The 19,291-nt window shown below is 42.8% G+C and overlaps 1 protein-coding gene across 4 annotated transcripts in view; it reads right to left on the reverse strand.

Annotated features, from left to right (window-relative positions):
- Positions 1-19,215, reverse strand: part of LOC106484358 (transmembrane protease serine 11C-like) — a 48,218-nt gene extending 29,003 nt beyond the window's left edge. For 3 of the 4 annotated variants that reach the window (XM_067297316.1, XM_067297317.1, XM_067297313.1), the window contains exon 1: positions 18,459-19,024. The gene's annotated coding sequence lies outside the window, so the exon portion shown is untranslated. Of the gene's footprint in view, positions 1-18,458; positions 19,025-19,144 lie in introns of those variants that run through there. The other variant, XM_067297315.1, reaches the window with a different exon arrangement.
- Between the last annotated feature and the right edge of the window lie 76 nt (positions 19,216-19,291).

Here is a 19,291-nt window from a genome sequence, read left to right on the forward strand (position 1 = left end):
TAAAACCAGTGATGAAGTAGGTCCCTTCTCACCTCATGTAATGAGAAAAGATTTGCCTTCTCACTTGTTTTATACACCCCTCCAGCAGTTACCAATACCAGCCAAGCTTCCCAGGGGAATTATAGCTATAAACTACATTGCTCTCCATGTATTTTTCCTGGAAACACCCATACTGTAACTTTGACATTGCATCTGATGCAATCATTTTGCTTATGACATTCATAAAGTGCTCGTGCGGCGCTATTCACAATCTCAAAAACAAGTCTCCAATGGCAGGCAAGAAACTGCTGCCTTGATTTCAGGGGATTAGAGGAAGGAGAGTATCTTACAGGTGCTCATGAATGGCAGCTTATTCCTAAGTAGACAGCTCCTTCTCGACTACTCCTCTTACTGAAGGGAGCAGAGGAAAGGACAATTACACTTGGAAGGAAACAGAAATGGATACATGAAGTTTAAAGGAAACCCACTGCACTGTTTCAGTTATGCAGATTGTATCTTTCAGCACTGACCTGACAGCTTGCAGCCACAGGGCTGGCAGGAATCATGCCACAGAAGCTCTTCTCAGTATGTCCTGCAGTTTGATCACTGGGCTACGGACAGAAGTGCTCTGAGATCTCACAGACTAACTAGGGTGCTTTCAGGAGAGGATAACATCCACAAAGGGTGCCTCGTCACCCTCCATCAGTAGACTTCCTCTCCAAAAGGCTGGCTTTCCTGCAGGATGGCATGCAGACAAGTCAGTTTGGCTGAAACACAAGCACAGGCCAGCACCTGGCCTCACAGTAGGCTGAGCAGCAGCATAATTTGGGAAGTCCTTTTTCAAAGGTTTTTTAGGCACTGAACTGAAGTCTCAAAGCAAATGTAAAGGATGTGTCAGAGCCACTGCATACAATTCATTCAACAGTGTTCTTGAACCCTGTCTAAAAGAGATGCTTTATATCTACAAGTGTTGTAAGACAGACGTTCTAGCCAAGAGCAGTCATGACTGTATGGCTGACTTGCTAACATAGACAAGAAGTCTCCTGTCCTTTACACTGAATGATGCTTAGAGAAGACAGCTGACATGGTTACAGCTTCAAGGTATGCAAACGCACTCTCTGTGCTTGATCCAAAGCTCATTTAACATAGGCATTATCATTAAAGGAGCAAGAATCTCCAAGACTGTGGAAGAAGAAGAACATGAGCTAAAGATGTTCAGCCATACATGATGCTCCCACAGGAGTCAGAGGAAGGCGTGGGTTTTGGGCAAAGACAGTGCAGTATCTTTAAAAAGGAATTTCTTGCAACACAAAGGCATCTACATGCTGGCATCCTACACACGTCTATCTTCAAAGAAGAAGAAGTCTCATAGGAACATGGTGTGTGTAGGGGGGAAAACTGAGGACAATCACTAGCTGGAATGAAGGGCCTAATTTTTAAATTAAGCACTGAAAAGACTTCACATAGTCATATATTCTCACTTTAATAACAAAGGACCAAAAGATTTTACTTTAGCCTAGTGAAACGCAAGAGCTTTTGTGCTCTACTGTTAAACAGCAGGAAAACTTTTAGCATCCACAACACCTTGCTTGACTATGCATTCAGTGAAGCTGTCTTAAAACTGCTACACCTTACTTTTTTGAAGATGCCTTCTAAATCTTGCAGTGGACAGGAGAGTAAATCTTTTTATTCACCTTTTCCATTCCAGTTCAGGAAACCACAGCCGAGGCAAATAAAGACAGTATTTTCAAACAAAACTTTATACGTGGAATATAGAATAGATATCCGAGTCTGATCTAGCAGCCATTACATTCAGGAAGTTTTAACATTCAGATCCAGAGGGCAAAAAGAAAAAAACACAAAAAAAACCACCCTTGTGCTTTTAAGCCAGCAACAAACTGAGTATATTAAACCAAACATTAGACCCTTGTTGCATCCAACACGAGAACAGACATGCAAACCACTTGGTGGTTCAAGGGTTATAAGAAATCTTTCTTCCATTAACTATTTTTAGCACACGCAACTACAGAAAACCTTTCTTTCCTTCATCAGTCTGCTTTCTTACTATTTTGATAGCAAATAAAGTTTTCAACAGAAGATTGCCACTTTTCAAAGATATCCTTGCTCAGGTTGTCTCTGCCACCAACAGGACCAGAGTGAATCCTAATGCTTTTGAAATGGAAAACTGGAACTCTGAATTGGGAACTTACATCATCTCTGGCTGTGAGGGGAAGACATATCTGCCAGCCCCAGGGGACATCTCAGATACTCCAAGATGTCTCAAATGGCATTAGACACCAGTATGAGGACAACCAAATCAAACCCCAAGGGACACTGCTCATTCCAGTGCAGGGATGGGGATTTCCATGATATATACACTTCAAGCATTCTCCCAGAAACCTCAGCAGAGCTAGAGGAAAGTTCATTCCCAGACATTATCAGATGGGAAAATGCTGTCTATATCTTAAATAATCTGTGATCCTTATACTAAGAGCATCCTCTGGGACACTCTGCTAAAAAGTCATCCAGTTTTACATTTGCACCAAAACCAAGAGATTTCACCTGGCAGGTATTTAAATACACATTTTCATTTATGCACATTTGCAAGGATTTTGAAAGCAACAGCTAGGCCTATGCCAAGCACCTTCGAAAGTCCCATGTTTGAGCACACCAGCCTGCCTCACAGAGGTTACCCATCTTTGCCCCATATGCTGTCAGTCAGGATGACAAGAGTTAAGTGTTGTGAGGTGGTCCTATAAAGAGCTGAGGCTAAGGAGAGACCATTGCAAGCAGTCAAGTCACTACACATTAGCTAGTTAACAATTAGCAGCTGGGCTGTATTAACTAGTCAACCGTCAATCGCAGGGTAACCTGAGCTCACTTCCAGCTATTTGTAATAACATGTTAAAAGCTAATATAATTTTGCTTTGTGGTGCAATGGGATAGAAGCAGGCATACAGTCAGCGTGACTCAGCTGAGCTACACTGTGTTGAACAAAAGCAATCCAAAGGTCACCACTTCTCCCAGCATCTCAAACAATGCTTCCTGTAACACTGGGGTGTGACACCTTTACAGCATTACCAAAATTTCAATCTCATCCCCTTACCCTATCCTGAAAGAAAATATATCAGAAAAACAGGTCATGTCCTAAGAAACCTGTTACCCATGCACTTTTTTCTTCTCTCCCTTTCCCCTCCACATGCTTTATCTTTGTGGTTGTCTTCATAAATAGCCTCAGGACTAGTTTACCTAAATTGTATGTAACCTCTCTTAATTGATGTTGGAAAGAGGTGGAGCTGCTGTTGTTAACAGCAAAAGACACTCAGTCACTAGCCACAAGATTTGAGATAAAAACCTAACAGGTCAAAAATAAAAAAAGAGGTTCAGGGCAGTCTCCCACACGCCCTATCAAGGCCTGACAAAAACCTAGCTATAATCAGTCAGATGATTTGCCAATAAAATGGAAAACCTAACTGTGTGAAGAAAGGAGATCCATTTTTATGAATTAAGCTGACGGGTCTTCATTCAACCTCCCTAACAGGTAAGGAAAGCAGTTTGTTTTGTTTTAACCATAATCCATGACTGGAATAGCATGCATTATGTTGTATATTCCAAATAAAGGTCTTAAATTGACAACTTGATTACCAGCTACATTCAGTATACATTCCTCCATGGCTGAGATAGGACTAACTGGTACTGCCTGGACTTATGTTCAAGACACAGGTCAAGCAAAAGCCCACTGAAAATGAAACAACTTCAAAATATGCTTTGATTGAAAGGTGCTTCACTGGGACCTAGATTTTGACCACCTAAAGCTTGCATCAATTTTTCTATGTGAAAATGAAAACCAGCATTACTTTGCTGCTTGCAATGAAGTGCCAATGACGCATGACATACATAGATAAATATATACATATATTTATATTTTTTGTTTTAATAACAAAGGGCATGTTACATCTTTTCAGTTCTTCACTTCCTTTTAAGAAAGCCAAGCCAAGCAACGCAGATTTGTCACTAACAGGAAATCACTTGGTTCCAGCTGGGAAACCATCAGGGCTCACTGCTGGTAGAGCAGATTTGTCACTAACAGAAAATTCTTCCTCATGTTTACATGCTCTACTTCCTACTGTAGATCTAGTGCGTCCTCCGCTGCTGTGCTCAAACTCTGCTCTCCACATGCCCACAGTTAACCAGGCCACTTCCAATTCTGAGCTGTTTCTTGTGACAGCCTGCAAGCGTTACACACTTCTGTCACTCTTAAGTATGTGGCAAACTTTAGCCAAGTACTTCCCAGCCCTGTGGGATAGGACCAGAACAGTGAAAGCCTGCAAGACCAAGACCTGTCTCCCTTTCATTACCCTGCAGTCCTGATTCCACCACATACATGTTTAATGATCTACTTCTCTCCAAAGCACAACACAACCCAGAAATATGGAGGACTAGCATGGAAACACAGCCAAGCTTCACTTGCTCTCCGTGGCTTCCACCTGTGCTTATACAAGTCCCCAGCCTCAAGCTGAGTATTGAAACCCTGAACATACTCTGCCAAGGGCCACATCTGCTGCTGACACAGCTCACACTTAAAATGTTGCCCATCCATAGTTTACAGCAGGAAGGAAAAGAATTGTTCTTCCTCCTTGGTCTGACCATCTTATATATCAGGTAGAGAGAAGCTTCCACAAGAACAAAAAACAGGTCTCAAACAGGTATATTATCAGGCTCATCCGTACCAAAATGAAGGTATGAATTTTTTTCTCCCCAACATAATAGACATTAGGCAGTTTCCTTGCTCAAATTCTCAGATGCCATACCAGCAATGCTCTTCCTGCTTCCTCCAAGAATGACTCCTGCCTCTTGCATGGGGGCTACCACCAGCAATTCCCTCCACACCGTTATAAAGCAACTAAGGCTGTCCACGGCTATTTTTTGGTTTAGTTCTTTTCCTAGCAAGGAATCTTCTGCTATCCAAAGCCCTTCCTTACAAGGAAGGGAAAAAGAAGGAAGTGACAAAAGGATAGTGCTGGTGGCAAACCCCTCCATCCCTATGAACACTTATCCAGACATGAGGCAGTGATTGTAGGGACAGACCATATACCCATGTGCACATAGAACTTCTCTAGGTAGGTACTAGTACCTAAACTGGAATAGCTTAAAACAAGCCACAGTGGCTCAACCCAGCCAAGAAGAGAAGCAGATATTCAACAGCATTGCAGATTAACCACTCAAGTATTTGCTCAGCCTCTTGGGCAACTCTGGCAGTGTCTATTGAGCTTTGCCACAGCTAGATATCTTCCAGGATACAGCTTAGTCAATTTTATGCTAGCTGTAGAATGCTTGCCATACATCAAATCCCGTGAGTGACAACAGTGTGGGCATGCTGGACTTATTATTAGCCTCTCCCAGTAGGCCTCAAGAGCTAGATGGGTTAAACACTTGCCAGAAATGTGAAGGTTAAGGTCACCATGCTGGAAGCCTGGAACAAATGCATTCTCCTGTGACAAAAAAGGCTTTAGAAATAAGGGGAAAAGCTATCACACTTGAAGAGCAGAGGAAAGAAAGCTATTAAGATATCTTTCAAAAAGTTGGAGATACTCTTTTGTCATCTGCATTTGGATACAAACTCTGATCTATAAATACAAACAACATAAGGAAGGCTTATAAATAAGGAAGTTCATAAGAACAATTTGTTCAAGACATAAAACGAATAATAAGTTCTCTTCCAGTGTGTCAGAGTAGGAAGTCCATAGGATGAACAAACAACCAGACTATTGAAAGAGTATTCACAGAAGATACATGCAAAGCAAAAAGCTAAGGAAGTTCCTCATGTCAGTCTGGGGAAGTTCCTACCCTGGAACCTGTCCTTCGAAATAGATCCTCTGATATGTTCTTCCCAAAGTACGTGTCAGCAGAACAGATAACACTATTTTATTCATTTTTTTCCCATTACTGATTGCTAGTCAGATAATGTTCACCCAAGCGTTGAGGAAGAAATTCTTCAGAGGGAACAAGCAGGAAGGGGAGAACTGAAGCTTCAAGTTTCTCTCCTGAAGGCTGAGGCTCGTGAGGACAGCTAGGAGGAAAAGTTATTAGATTCAAACTCAAGCTTGTTCTCAAGATGCTACTTTACATGCAAGGTAGTTGGCAAATTAAGTAGACACCCTATCTATAGATCAGCTGCACCACTGGTAATAAGCATAAGAGCAGAAAATTTCAATCAGTTTGTATTTTCTGGTAACTGCCAACATTTCTGAACATCTGTAGTAAGAATAAGCTGGATGTCACTCCTCCCCTCTCTCAAGAAGGGAAAGGGAAGTGCCTTCTCTTAGATTCTTCTCCTTAGGATGGCAGCATGATCATACAGGCAGAGGTATCACACTGGAGAAGTGTGAGGGGAACTCCCACTCACTCCACCAGGTTGGAAACTGCTCTCATCTAGACAAGATTACACAGCATCTGGCATTTTCCACGTACCATTGAACAGGCTGGTTAAACCTACTGCAGCATGTACAGCTACTGACTTGCCACATCCAGGGTAGGATCAGCATTCCCATTTGGGTGTAAAAAAATGCCTGACTTCACAAAGGATGTGTAATTTCAGCAGGGCAGCTTAGCAAGCACAGTCTGTGCTAAGAAGGAATCACACTACAGGCTGAGCTCTTCCCGAAGAGCACCTAAAGTGCTCTTCTGTTCTACAAGTGCACAGTACCTAGAAGCATCATAGCTCACGCCTGGGATTTCCAAGCATTCTTAAGTGCATTTGTTGATCAGAGAAGAGTCAAAACAAGGCTAACATAGCAACAACGTCAATCATGCATACAACCTAACAGAATCTCACTCCTAGCATTATTTAGAAGAGCTAGGAATAATCCTTTGGTCATTACTATAATTTCTGCTTTCACCTCTTGTGTCACAAAATGAACAGAGCCAATATCAATGTTGACTGTAACCCCAGTAGTGTAGAAAAGGATACACAAGTTATCTGCTCTTTTGTGTCCTTTAGTCTTTCTAGAGGGGTATTCCAGAGCTACAACATGACAGAATCACTCTCTGGCTTTAAACGACTGAATCATTTAGATTAAGTGTCCCCTCCACCCCAAAACATATCACTCTCATATAAAGAGGAGACATGAAAATAAATCATCTCCAAAACTGGAAAGCAAGCAACTGAGGATAAAGGTTTACAACATGAAATTATCAAGTACTTTTATCTCAAGCACTAAACACTCTCCTTTGTCTCCACAAACAAGAAAGGGATGTTAATCAGTCATCTACAGACCACGTTTCTGTTCCAGCACTTGAGAAATTGTCAGACTATGCAAGTGCTACAGGCTTTTAGTGAAATTACAGGTAATGAGTCGAGGGTGGATTTTTACACTTCATACAATTACTACCTTGCTGCAGGATATGAATGCGGCTAACAGCTTTGCAGTATTTAAGAAAAAGTAAGACAGTTGACTATCCAGCTTTAAATAACAGGCCACTTCTGAGCTGACATCACTCCACTTGCATCTGGAGAAAATTTGTCTTACAAGCTGTGATTATGCTCAAGAAGCTCGCAGTAAGCATGTTCCAAAGCCATCAGCGGATGGGTCATAAAAACAAGGATCTCCCAAGGAATGACAGCTACCTACACAGCTGGCACTAAGCATGAAGAGATAAGTACCACACTAGCTAAACCTGGAACACACTAAGGTACATTTCTTGCTTACCTGATTTTCACTCAGACTGCATGAAAAAGCTACGGAGGAAAAAGTAAAGAACAAGCAAATACCCTTACATTTTCTCCTACAGCATTACTCCAGGAATGACTTGACTATTGGACTGTATCCACTTCTAGCACTCCCATATTTCTTTTGAACTACAAGCGAGGTAGTGGTTCTGGTTTCAAGTCTTTATCAGACAGATATTGTACTATCTATTCAGGGTGGAAAAAATCACAGCCTGGGTCCTTACGGAAAGTAGCCTTAGGCAATTGCACTTCCTCTGCATGTACCCTCAACAGTTGGAGCACACTGCATGATGTTAAGCAAATCAGCATGGCAGAGGTCTGTTTCATAAAAACAAGCAGGAAGGAGAGGGAGATCACATTTACATCCCCACTTAGAGAAAGGCTGGAGTATGAACTCGCCCCTTCTGGACACCAGAGGGCCCTCATAACAGCGTAACAATGACACAGCCAACAGCTGTGACCAAAACTCATGACTTTAGACACCAAAGCCAAAGATCCAGAGGAATCCAACTTGCTCCACCTCATTGCACACAGCTGGTGTTTTGAGAAAGCAGCAAAAACCCTGACCTTGGCTCTCCAAGCAGGGCTAGCCATCTGGATACACAGACATCAGGAGCTAGGAGAGGGATAGCAGGCAAGGTATTGCCTACTGGCTAAAGCCTCAGATCCAAGAATTAAGTGAAAGCCTCTAGTTTTTTAATCCACTAACAGCATCTAGCTTTTAATTAGGATGAAAGCCAAGCCCTACTCTCCTGTAAAACAGCAGAAGGGAGAGGCATCACAGTGCACCATCCTTTGTCAGCAGGCTGTCAGGAAGCCAGCATCTCCATACCCCAGGCTAGCCGGTGGTGCCAAGCACCATGCCTGCAACCTGTTTCCTGCCATCTGTAATAGGTCTGACCTGGTGGGATGGCCTCGCCAGCTGCATCTGTCCAGACCTCTCTTGCATATTGAGCTCCCCAGAGATCCAAAAGACTTTTAAACTCAAATACATAGGTTTTATAAGAACTTAATTTAACTTTTCAAACAGAACATTCAAAGTGCCTATGCAAAACACAACAGAAATAAACTGGATTTATAAACAGGTCTCCTCAAGGAGAGGCCTTCCCCCTTCCAGGTTTTGTTCTGGTCACCCTAGTGGTTTCCAGATTGCAGCAACCCTGTATATCCCCTTGTGGTCCCCAATGAAGTTACTCTTTCCATCACATCAGAAGCCTGGCCACCTGCTCCCCAATCCTCTCTGCAGTCTCTCTCCTTGGATGGCAGGCTCCGAGGGCTCTGGCACCCCTTTTGCCTGCCTCATCCACATCCTAGTAACTTCTCTTCCTGGTGCCAGGCCAGTTGCTCAAGGAAACAGGAATTTTCCTCTCCCTCTCAGGGACCACCTGATCTGGTCACTCTTTTCAAAAAGCATAACAAACTAAGAACAACTTATCAAGCAGGTAGTCTAACCTTAGCATTAGACTTCATGCCCTCCTATTGTTCCTCTTTCTTTTGTTGGAACCAAATTTCAGATTTTGCAGGTTGCCTTGATACTGTCCAACATTTTTGTGCATAATCTAATTCCATTCATTAGAATGTTTAATTCACCACTCAAATTAAACTCTCTGCATGTGATATGATCTGCTTGGTAACCAGCTTTCATCCAGCCTCCCAAGATGAGGTAACAACATTGCTCAAGAGCCAGCTCCGGGAGTTCCTGCCTTCCCCATTGTCACAGCCTCCTTGTCAGACTTGAAACCAGGAGACAGTAAAGTTCTCATCTTCATCCTCTAGCAATGAGCATGAACAGATACTTGGACCAACAGGCACCGTCAGCCTTGGGTTCCTGCCAACCAGAAAAACAATTATTTTACACTTGTGTTTTCGACAGAACCCAGAAAATCAAGTGTAGCAAAATATCCTGTCACCATATCTCAAAAGTTACAGAGATTACAAGGAAAAGAGTTGCAACTGATAAACTCAAACTGAACAGCTCAGATACTTATAACAAAAATTTTTTGAATGCTTTTGACTTTAAGAACAGCTTGAAAAAAATTCAGTTAAGTTTAAAATTGAACTAATCCAGTGCTGTCAAAATGACCTCAAGCAAAACCAAACTCCCCTCAATTTATTTTTGCAATTTTCCTTAGACTGTCAAGCAATTAAGAAAAAAAACAGATTTTCAAACTCGTCTAATAAATCAACATTAGAAACAACTAGAATACAAGAGTGCACAGAACTGGATGCAACCTTTCCTTAAACAGGAGGGGAGGCAAAAGCCACTCTATTTAAAGTTCTAAGTAATTCATAATTAAGATAATTAACCTACCACATGTATATAATTAATATACTAACTTCAGTTCTCTGAGTAGGAACATAAAACTAACGTGATGTTACATGATACAAGTTTAAAGAGTGCTTTCAAAGTAGTAGTTAAAAGGCCATAAAATAAAATAGGAGGCAATTAGAACAGTTTAACCCATTGTGCAGACAATCACCATAACAGAAGGCAGTTACCCCCCACACACAAACCAAGAAACTGGTAATCAGTCATTAAGGTCAGAGAGATTTAAAAAAGGAAATTTATGATGAGGTAGGGCACTGGGGGAAAAAAACAAAAACAAAAAAACCCCAAAACACTATGGTGAATTGAAAATTTAAGATAGCCAGAAATTTCAAGAGCAGGTAAGAGAACAAAAACAAACAGTTTCCATTACATCAGAAGAAAAGTCAGCTGAAGGGTTTCTGAACTACCAGGGCAAGGATAAAGCAGATAAGGACAGTGCAGTGACACTGTGTATTTTTCTGTCAGCTTTCACAACAGCAGATGTAGAGGAAGACATTTGGGCTTGTGCTATTTTCAGGAAAAAACACAAGGTTTTTCTGAAGAAAGGAGCCAGAACTTTAAATACTGACACAAACCATGCTCACACGGATCCGTTACCCCTCCACACAACTGAGGGGTCTGAGGCCTGCAGAAGTGTCCTAAAATGAAACAGTAAATCCTGCATCAGAAATGAGTAGACAAGAGGAGCTTCTGACCCAGCAGTGCTGACAAACTGAGAAAACACAAAAACCCTGCAGATTAAATTAGACCTATATATTATAAATGACTCATCAGCATAATTGCTCAGCAAGCCATGCCTGAAAAACAAAACAAAACAAAAAAACCCCCTCAGCATGCAAGAATTTCTACACCTGGGTCAGGGGAGGTGAGCTGTACTTAGCTGACTTGCTTTTCAGCAGAGCTTGTCAGTGTCTTGCAGCGAGAGGCAGGTGGCAAAGGAAGAGCAGAAAGGAGACACAGAGGACAAATAGCAGTTCACAATACAGCTTGCAATGGGCTGCAGAAGCAGATGAGTGCAACAAGAAAAGGTTAAAGAACCAAGCCTGAGAGGAAGGGATAAATGATTCTTCCACTGCATTAACAGAGAGCTGTATGAAGAAGGTTAATGAGTAGATGTTCCCAGCAAACAGCTCTGAGAAGCTGAGACATGTTCTTAAATTTTTCTGAAGCCAACCGCTGTTGCCTCCATTTCTAATCACTTCCCATTTGTTCTGTTCTACTACTGCTTCCACAGTAACTCCTCTCTGGAGGAAAACGATGAAGGGACCAGTAGCTACATAAGGATCCTGCTGCTACCTCTGATGTGTGCCGTCTCTCTGCAAATCGCTGCTTTTCAGCAAGGCTATCAAGTCTCACAGGAAGCCTTGCCATATCACTGGTTTCCAAGGGTGATTCAATCCCCCTCCCCATTTCTTTTTTTCTTTTTCTTTTTTCGGGGGGGGGGGGGAAGGAGGAGGGGAGGTCATGCATAGTTAAAGGAAGCTTAAAGGTTCCAAGTGTGCAAAAGCACTTCAGCACATACTTACTTTAAAATATATTAGTTGAATTGATTTTAGAGGGACATATGCATAGATCAAAGTGCTGCCTGAAATGAGACACACCTTTCTTGAATCCAATTCGCTGACATTCCTAAGATAAACAATTTCTTAGAACTTCAACTTTTCCATTCTATATTGAAACAAGCCTGCTACATGAGATCAAGGTTTCAAACAGACGCAGTCCTGTCAATGCTTATTCTGATCACTAATATGGAGTGTCATGTTTTCCTCCCACTATTCTACCACTTACTTCATTACTGGAGACAAGTTGCTTCTTGATAATTTTCGTTTTCATTTCTTTAACATTTACAGTGCAGCAAAGCACTAAAATACAAACCCTATGGGTTCTAAAACTGGAAGGCAATAAAAACTCTATTGTATGTATGCACTTAAAATAATTGTCTGACCTGTTCTTAAAAGCTTCAGTGACAAAGATCCTAAAACCTCTGCAAATAAGCAACTATCCCAATTTCGGAGACATCGGGGTACTTTAATTGTAGTTGGTTATCCCTGTGGTGGGAAAGGAAATAGATGATCCATCAACATCCTTCCAGACCTAGTTTCTATTGCTCTGGTGTTCATCTATGATATTTCATAATTTTGCAAGATGACTCAAGATTCTAAGCATCCGGGGATGGAACACTGATCAGTGTTTGATGAACAAGCAAACCCAGCAGTCACCCAAAAAAAACATATAACAATTGAAATAGGGAGCAAAGAATGAGCTAATTTAAACTCTAATCCTGTGAAGCACAAGTATTTCAGTAGCCCTAGAAACAGAAAAGCACTGTAGTTTTAAAATAGGGTGTGATTCCAGATAACAGCAGTGATTCACCTGGAAGACAAGGTGAATACAAAAGCAAGAGACAAGCCAAAACCTGCATTGAAATGAGTACACTGAGCGTCACAGTCTTAACAGCTCCTTTGGTGCTAGTATGAAAGGTTAAGGACAGGGCAACTCGGCTTCCATAGGAACAAAACATAGGAAAAGTTATGTCTCTCATGGTAGCAAAAACCACCAGAAACAAAATTGACTATTAGCAATAAATCTACTCATAGTAACGTAGCAAAACCCACCAGAAACGAAAGTGACTATTAGCAGTAAATCTACTGATCGTGATGCATGTTGCGGGCATTGGCAAATAAGCACAGTGAATTCTTATATCTTGGCTAAACATAAGAGGACAGATCTTAAGCCAGTGTAAATCAGCATAGCTTTGGTGATATAAATGTACAAATACACATTCACAACTGAGGGTTTGACCATAATGACATCAGATGCACAGAAGGAACAATATTGGGAATAACAGAATTTCCCGCCTGAGTGGGACATGCCCATACGTCTCACCTTGTCTACTAACCATATGTTTACATGCATGGAGCAAGATAATAACTGTTTATATAATTGCTAATGTCTATTATGTCTTTACATAGTGCCCATTTTAATGAACTACATAGCACTTTGTACCATGCTGGTGGGGTTCATGCTTTTGGGTCAAGAGAGGTATGCATTACAACCTCTACCTAAAAATGCATACAGGCATGCTAAACAAACACACTGTAGAACTATGAGGTGCATCGCACTTCTTATTAGCTGCTTCCTGCCCTCCGGTCCCTCTCAACAGGTAGTGCTCTAACCGCCCAAGCCTCTGAGCAGCTGCCACCTTGAACCTTTTTCTCAAAAGGAACATTTATGCAGTCAGCATCTGCCAGTAAACCTCTTATGCTCTGAAGGTCTTAAAAGTTTCATGAAATGGGGTGGGTAGGAAAAGTGGCTACCACCTCTGTTGATAGAGAGGGGCCAATATGCCCATGCCTCATTAGATAACAGAGATGCCCCAAGAGAAAGATAGAAAACTGGGTTTCACTTTGGTTACGCTTCTCAGATAGCCACTTATTAATAGAGATCCCCAACAAACTTGCCAAACACATGCTTCCTTCGTTCTCTGAAGAAGGCTTCCCACACGCAGAACAACATTGTTCCAGCGATCATATTAAGTTTTAAGCCAGACTTCAGATACTGAACAGCTTCTCACAGCTGAAAATTAAGCAGGAGACATTCAGAACTGTCAGCATCCAGAAGCCCTCATTGTACTTAGCTCGAACAGCAACAGCTGAGCCTTCTGGAAAAGGTGACCTTTACAATCTGATACCTAAGGAGGAGCTCACAGGGTTGCTTCTTCTGCAATTCTAGTTCGAAAGTCTGTACCAGCAGAAAGGAAAACTCCCCATATTTTTTTTCCTGGAACAGGACAGAAGAGAGAAAAACATACAGACAGAAGACAGCAGAACATGACATGTCTTCTCTCCATCATATCTTATCAACAGACATCTGTCAGTCAGTCATGTATAGCTTTAAATTACACTGCTGCCAATGGGTGTGAATACTTATGATGTGCAGAGTTCTGAATACTCATTTTTTATGACCAAAAAGAATTCCTTGGTTACAGTCAGGTGCTATTCATCTATTTCAGGCTAAGTTAAGGTAGGGCTAGCTAGCTAATGATAGGGTCTGTCACAGTACCATGCAGACACCTAGTCTTGTCAAGCCTGTTCTTTAACCCCCAACCTGACTGGCCTAGACAGCCCGTATCACACAGAATAATTGTTCATACATTTCTAGTGAGGTGACAACTAAGAAGAGAACTGCACTTTTCAGCAACTATAAATCATGACAGACAGAGGAGAGGGAGTAGGGAACACCAAACACATCCCTCACCTCTTCATTGCAAAGCAGCATACAAATTGAGCTCCAAGTATACAGCGCTTTAGCAATAAAAAGCTAACTGTAACATGATTCAGCAAGGAGCATAAGCCCATGCTTAACTTCAAGTATCTGATTAGGACCTCTCGGCTTCCACAAGACTCAAACAGGAGCTCTAACAGTTATGTAAATGCCCTGCTGAATTCAGGCCAAGCAAATGCAAATGTCATAATCAGATCTGAAGAAAATACCTCAGGGATGACCTTAAGCGCAGCCTTACAGTCTCCCACTTCCCAGGAAAATTGGCAGCACAAGGAACAGAAGTTTACCACTCAAAATATATACCAGAACAAATCCTGCCATCTCCAGACATAACCTATAGAGGCGAAGCAGCACTTCCATGCCCGCGATCCAGTGCGGGCCCTGCATTTCCTTTCTTCTAAACATAACCATTGTTTACCACTAGAGTTCCTGCAACAAAAGAAAAGACAATGGTTCACATCAGTCTGGGATCAAAACAGGCACCAAGTGTGACATGCTGCCACCTCCTGATTCAGTACGGGATTGATCTAGAGATACTGCCAAGTTGCACCAAGCTCCAGCTGGACCGAGTCTATCTAAAAGCTCACTGCTGTTCCTGAAATGGGACAGCCCTCTTTTCTCTGTGCTCATCTTGCCAATACAACTTGCTCACGTTCTGGAAAAGTCATCCAGGAGAGAAAATTGAAATCGTTTTCTTTCAAATTAGCAATTTCAATCAGGAGTCAATGAGAACTGGGGGCAGCACAACTGAAAGCAAGGGGAGGGAGAAACAGAAGAGAAGGCCATCCTATCCTGCAGCAGAAAAACTCTCAATTGCCTCAACCGTATCGTCTAACCTTACTTTAAGGAATGGGAAAAGGCAAGTGATGGAAAAATAGTCTACTTTTTTACAGTGTGCGTGCTCAAACAAGGGATAAATCGCAGCGATGACTGTCAAATGCTCTACTCCAGACAGCTCCACAAAAAGAGCGTCAATGGACCATTCGACACACTCAGCTTTGCCCTACCTTGCTTGTCACTGAAGTGACTATTCAGCTCTCCAGGATCAGACTGTACTGCAACAAGCACTTCCAAAAGCATTGCTTGGATGTTTCTATTCAGAAAACCTCAGCCCCCTCGAAACCCAGCACCAGCAAATAGATATCATCCTTAACATTTCAGCCTGAGAATCACAGTATCCAGGGAGGAGGAGGAGGAGGAAGCCTCAGGGGAAAAAAACAGCACTGAACAAAAGCAATCAAGAACAACAATGGAGAAAAGCAGCCAAACGCAGATCTTTTGGGAGATGGGCAAAAACTTGTCTTCCAAGTACTACTTTAGTTTTCTTTAAAGCTTTTTGCACCTTCTGTCATTAACTTAATTAAAAAAATATTTTGGAGTAATACTTTTAGGGTGTTTCCTGTTTACACAGTAATAACACCCTGAGCCAATAAACTCGGCCGCCTGAAGTACTTGGCCTTGACATACACTCAGTCCAGAATACAGTAATTACCTTGTAAACAGGAAGCACACTACTGCTTGTGCACCCGGGCTGCTGCACGAACAAAAGACACAGGAGGTGTACTTCTGCACTAGTACCTCCTGCAGCCTACTTAAGGCACAAATCAGAAGCAAAGCTACATACAAATACTTTATGCCTATCTATGCTTGCAAGTGTCTGCCAGCGCTCTGTGCAGCTACGTCTAAAAATCAGATTTTTTTCATTACAAACGTCTTCAGCAGGCCAACACAGCCAGAGTACTAGCTTTAGAAAGGCTTTTAGGTATTGGCAGAGTAGAACAAGATATGGGAGATTTTTGTTATAACCTATACCTTACTATTCCAAGGTTGTAGGCAGGTGACAAGGGCTAGTGTGCATGCAATCACGAAAGGTACCAGGCTTTAGGAGAGCACTACACATAGTAACACTACACAAATTTATCAGAATGAGAAGTCATTCTCTGATGCAATTGCAGCTCTCTGCAGCTAGACAGCAGCTAGATCAATAAAGACACACATTCCAGGAACCAGCTACTCGCATGGCTCCCCACTGACTCACACCATAGAAGTCTGCCTTTCGAGAAGAGCAGGAGACGTAACAAGCCTTGTCCTCCAATCTAGGAGACTAATTCTGAATCAACGGACTTTGCATTTTAACCTAACTTAGATCAACCAACATACTTTACAAAGGTGATATCACCACCTCATCTTGGTTCCCCACAGTTTCAAGTTACATAGGCTGTATTAGGCCCACAAGAAAGTCAATTACTGAAAGGTACCTCTTAAGAAGACAGCAACCCCTCAGCCAATCCCTTGATAGAGAGAAGGCCTGACACCTCAGCAGGTCCAGAAGTACTTTCTTCTGCGGCTCCATGGTTGGGAAAGCTTTAGTTTTCACTGATATAGATCTATTCTCCCAAATCCATCCAGAGCCTATCCTACTCCTATTAATAGCCTGGACAAGAGTCAACAGAAGCCCTAACTTTAAGTCACTTCTACTCAGTCTGTTAGTTACATTAGCTCAGCAAATATATCAGTGTTCCAGAGAAATCTCATCTTTGACCTAGGACACGATTATACACTCAGTTATCCTAGTCATTCCTCAACAGCGCTCGTCTCTAATCTACAGTCCTCAGAGAATGCCTATCAGCAGCTGCTTGCACAAAAACACTGACAAAGGAGCTAAGATTAGGATGTTACAAAGATCTTGCAAGCAATTTTAAGGACAGAAATTGTAAGCAGCACCTGGTTCTGAAGGGCATTCTGCAGACGCCGAGGGAATTCTAAATTCCTTCTACACCAGGTTTGGGCAAAGTAATTTTCTGGCCCTTTAAATAAAAGGATGCCTATGAAATCTCTGGCACAACAAGAGCTAGAAGGAAACCCAGTGCCAAGCTTTGCACTCCCCCCACCCACCCCAAGCCCAGCTGGGATTTGCTGGGAAGTCAGTTACCAGCTGCTTGGCTGTGCCAAAGAGTCTCCCTTACCATATAATGGTTGAGCAAGAACCCATCAGTAAGAGAATCACAGAATTTTGAGGTTAGAAGGGACCTCTGGAGATGTCCCTAGTCCAACCCCCCTGCTCAAAGCATCATCACCAGTTTAAGAAGAGTCAGCTGCTATGCCTTTGGAAAAAGCTTCAGCAGCTGTCCTCAGTTGCAGACTTCTCTTTTGCTTCTCAAACATATTAAAGTGCTGGACTCATGCTGCCATTATTTGAACTTCCACCTCATGCCACATCTGATTTTGCTGAAACCCACCAGAAGGGCTACGCCACACTTTAAAACATAGCCTTCTCCAAAGCTCTCTTGCTGCGTTTGCAGATTCAAAGAGAAGTATGCAATCTGACATAAGCTGCAGTTCCTTCCGACTAAATGCCCTTCTGATAAACCCATGTCGACGGCACCATCTAGTGGCTTATACGCAGATACACACAATTTGGCGGGGGGGGGGGGTCAGTACCTTTTTCAGTTCAGGTTCTATCAAAAGCAGTAAATGGAACACCAGGTAAAGCCATACCACAAGGTAACTTCAAGTAAAATTAGAGAACGTAGGCATTGCTCATGAATGCTGCACGCTAACTAACCCTGCAGTGTGCACTCTGGCAGCTGAAAGGCCCCTCCAGCAGCTGCTTACCCAACTCATGTGATGGGTCCACGCACACAAGAGTTTTCAGTTTTTCACTACAGCTTCAGGATGTAAGTGTCAGCAAAACTACGAGTGACAAGTGCTATATGTTTCACAAGATGCAATTCCAGAGAACATAGCAACCCACAGGTTGAGCAGGTGTTGAATCAGTCAGAGCCCCACAGGCGTAATATTAACCTTTATTCAGATCCAATAACCACTACAAAGGTGAAGAACATGCACCTTGCTGTCTCTTTCGGTAAGCATCACAATCATCTCACCATTTTCTTCAATTCACCCAGTTCTAACTTCTGTGACCTCTCTGCAAAAGTACTTCATTTCTCCAGCAGATGTCTTTATCCTATTTTGGGGTTCTGCTTTGACAGTTTTGAAGTGAGACAGGCAACACTGACCAGTGCCACAGGGCACATTTCGTATTCTAGTCTTCATTGCTGGGAAAGGAAGATGTTTCCTCACATTTTAGGCTGGACTAATCAAATGCCACTGTTCTCAGCAAACATTTTCACTAACCTGTCCACTCTACAAGAGCAACCAAACAGCCTGAGGATCTCGAGGGAAAAGAACTGGAACCACCTTGTTCTGGAGGGAGCAAGCCTAGGGATTAAGTTGACTGGCGGCATCCATCAGACTACCCTACAAGATGCCTGTAGTTTTAAAACAAGAATTTTCATTTAGTCAACAGCATCAGGCACCTTGCTATGCATCTTCTCTAGGTCAAAAAAAGGCAGGTAGAGCATCTGTAACACACTAGTTAACAGGATGTAAAACATCACAGTGCACAACACAAACTCTCACTTGATCATTTCAAACTGCACACAGCCCTAACAAACTACTGTGGGGCACTCAGTCTCCAGGCTTCTTCACAAGCTGCCCTAGGGGTTACTAAGATGAGACAGCAACAGTTTCGAGCTATGTTAGTGCACGTACACAACCGACACTAAAACCCCAAGTTGCTTTAAAAGCTGCCTCGGATTCATAAGAGCACCTGTTCCATATATGAATGTGATAAAACAAGTTAAACATTGCCCAGAGCAAGAAAAAAGAATTCCGCTTAAGGAGACACACACACACGGACAAACACGGACAAACACACCCCCCAAGCACTGAGGGAAGCCTGCCCCGCTCCCCATAGCTGCCCTCCCAGCGTACGAGGCCGCTCAGACGGCCGCCCGCCGCCCCAACAGTCGCCCCCTCACAGGGATATGGCGCCCGCCCCAAAGGCGGCCGCCGCTAACCCTGCCCTCCACCTCCCGCCATCGTAGGCGACCGCGCGCATGCGCGGCGCGTGCGCCTCGCCACGTTCCTATGGGCGCACGGCTCTCCCCCCTCCCACGCCGGCACGC

This window comes from Apteryx mantelli, chromosome 5, assembly GCF_036417845.1.
Source record: "Apteryx mantelli isolate bAptMan1 chromosome 5, bAptMan1.hap1, whole genome shotgun sequence".
NCBI classification, from domain to species: domain Eukaryota; kingdom Metazoa; phylum Chordata; class Aves; order Apterygiformes; family Apterygidae; genus Apteryx; species Apteryx mantelli.